Below are 3,410 nucleotides of genomic sequence, written 5' to 3'. Positions count from 1 at the left end.
ATAGGGTGGAAATTAAGGAAGCACCCAAGGTAATCTCTGACCATAACCCATTGAATTTCCAATACCACATCGATACCCTGACTAGACCATCATCGAGGTGGACTTTTGAAAGAAAGTTACTAGCTGATAGTAAATTTGTCGTCCACCTAAAGAACTGGGCCCAAAGCTACTTCGATATCAATCGCTATAGCACATCTCGTAATACGGTTTGGGACTCATTTAAAGCGGCTTTAAGAGGGGAGGTAATTAGCTTTTCTGCCAGGCTTAGGACGGAAATCAAGGCCCATAATGAGAACATTCTGACTCAGCTAGCAGATGTAGAAGAACTATTGGTAAGAGCGATAGCCAGGGGCACGATATCATAGAAACACAACAGAAAGTTATGTTTAATAAGGCAGAAATAAATCAGTTAATATCCCAAAGAGCGGCTGATCAATATCAAATAGATAGGGGCTCATAGTACGAAACCGGTGAGCAGGCGGGTAAACTATTATCTCTTAGAATTAAACAAAAGAGTAGCCAAAATATCATTAAAAACATTTGTGCGGGAACCCAGAATTATTCCGAGCCGGAAGAGATCAGAGAAATCTTTAAAATTGACTATCAGGCACTGTATAAGGAAGAGATAAGGTCGGACTTCTCTAATACAAGCTGGGATGATCTGGGCCCAAAATTGACAGAACAACATAAACTCGGCTGGAAGAAGAGATATCAAGTAAGGAAGTAATCAAGGCTATAAGGGACCGAGCAATAGGGAAAGCTGTAGGATCAAACGGCATCCCGCTGGAAGTGTATAAATGTCTACAAGATACTATAGTTCCTTTACTAATGGATCTATTTAATGGTCAGTCAGTCAGTCAAAAAACTTTATTCGGTTAATTAAAACCATAAAAGCAGTGCATGATACATAGAAACAGATTTAAAAAATATAATTAAACAGATGAAGAGAATTGATTGCTACTCCTTCTAAGTACATAATAAACACATTCATTTAAAGGGGTTGATAGATAAGGGGAACACCTATGTCAGCATGTTGAAAACATTCTCGCCAAAGTTTATACAGGAAGTCAGATTTGATGATTAAGTGGTGCGGCAGCTCTTAATTTATTCTGTCTGGCGGCTGCTACTAAAAAACAAGCTACACCATATGCAACCGGCACCGAGTTCAACATCTGGAGATATAATAGTGCTGGCCGAACCTGGACGAAATTCAAAGGTTTCAAGATCGGAACAAGAAATCTTTTCCGCGGCGCCATATAATGCTCACAGAACATGACCAGGTGCAGAGTGTCCTGTGTTGAAAAACAGTCACATGTACAGGGGGGAAGGTTTTCTGGAGTACCCCATTCTGTGTACGAGCCAAGGATAAGGTGGATCAAATTAAATCTGAACCTTATGAGCAGAAAGCGATGGTAAGGCTTTGTGACATATTTTAAATAGGGTTCCATAGCTGTAGTTGTGGAAAGTTGGAAGAGTGATCTCACCGTAGGTTTACTGAGTTCAACCGATTCTCTTTCGCATTCCAACAAAGTCCGAAAGTGCTGCTTCACCCATTTTACATCCTCTTTTTTAAGATTTTGCGGTAGCGAGTACATTTCCGGTCGCCCTAGCCTCGCACATGCCGCTCTAACATATGCCAGCCATGGTATAGTGTGAGCTTTGTCCAGAGATATACAATCTTTAAGGATGCAATGATTTAAGCTGATTTCCTCATTTGTCCAGGTTTTAATCCAGCAAAGTACTGGGGACATTTTTAGAAGATCAGAGACATATCCCATGCCTATTTCATTATGGGTTGAATGTGTGGGAGAAGATTTCGGGAGTGTCAGCAGGGCCCGTATAAAGTTGTTTTCAGCGATTTGTATGCCTGGAGTTGGGACGTAGCCCCAAATGTCTGCCCCATAGGATGCGATTGCCACACATTTGGCTCTATAGATCCTGGTCATGGCTTCCATAGGTTTCGAGCCCAATTTTTTGGAGAAGCTCAGAAGTGCCGTGATGGATCTAATGACTCCGTTTTCCTTAAGTTTCATTTGTGGTTTCCAAGTTCCTCTCTCGTCAAAAGTGACGCCCAGGTAGCAGAAGGAGGGCACCCTCAAAATTGGTGAGTTGTTAGAGCTAAAGGATCTAATCTTCATATTTTTCTTTCGAGAACCTACGACCATAACATGGGATTTGGCAGTGTTAATTTTTAGGTCGAGGGCTTCCATGAAGAGGCCAAAATGGTCCAAAAGTCTTTGCAGACCTATACCAGTCCGCGCTATAAGAACAGCGTCATCCGCGTATAGGAGGACCGGGATAGGTAGCCCCCCCATACGCGGAATGTCCAGGGTGGCTGGGTTCAAAAATTTCCCCAAGGCATTGATGTACAGTGTGAAGAGGAGAGGGGCCAGGATGCACCCTTGTCTGACCCCTCTCCCTGATCTAAACTTTGCTGTGCACCTTCCATCCCTCGATGCTCTAACAGACGCAAACAAATTCAAATGAAGGTCGTGCAGAAAACTAACCAAGGTAGTGTCCAAACCCATATTTCGTAAGATGGACCATAGTTTTGAGCGATTGACCAAATCAAAAGCGGAAGATAAATCCATAAACCCCAAATAAAGAAGCCCCCCCTTCACCACAGTGTATTTGCTAATAATTAGATGAAGGTTCAAGCATTGGTCGATTGTCCCTCTATGTGCCCTGAAGCCGTACTGCAGGTCTGAAAGGATCCCGCTCTCCTCCAGCCAATCCCCCATTCTGTGCAAGATGACTCTGCCTAAGATCTTGACGGCAGAGTCCAACAGGGAGATTGGTCTATAACAGGCCGGGTCCGCCCTATTCCCTTTCTTAAATATAGGCACAATTATAGAGGTGGACCAAGAGGGTGGGAAGCCAGCTGTGGGAATCGCGTTAAAAACGTTGGTCAAAATCTTTGACCAGAATTGTGGGTACTGTATATAGAGATCAGCGGGTACCCCATCGGGTCCTGGGGCCTTGTGTTTACTAGTATCTCTGATCGCCCTTTCGACTTCCATAGTGTTGAAATCCATAACCAAGTTGGCGTGGTCATGGGTATTGACAGGTGAGGCAGGGACTGTAGATTCATAGATTTTGCCAAAATGGGCTAGCCATCTGTTGTCCTCTATGACACAGTCTAAGTCCGATGACCCATTATCTGAAAAAAAGGGCTGATTTAAAATGGCCCAAAACTTCTTGCTATCTCTTAGCACATCCACAGATAAAAGGCTATTCCAAGCTTCCTCCTTGATTTGGGTTTTACGCTTATCGATTACGTTTTTATATTCCTTCCTTAACTTGGCCACTATTGACCTGTCTCTCGGTTTTTGTTTAATGGCTTTCAAAAGAGCACTATGTATCCTCGAACATTCCTTGTTGAACCATTTATGAGTCTTTATTTTCGCTTG

The sequence above is a fragment of the Lissotriton vulgaris genome, chromosome 4_1 (genome assembly GCF_964263255.1).
Source record: "Lissotriton vulgaris chromosome 4_1, aLisVul1.2, whole genome shotgun sequence".
Classification (NCBI taxonomy): Eukaryota; Metazoa; Chordata; class Amphibia; order Caudata; family Salamandridae; genus Lissotriton; species Lissotriton vulgaris.
This window is presented reverse-complemented; position numbering follows the sequence as displayed.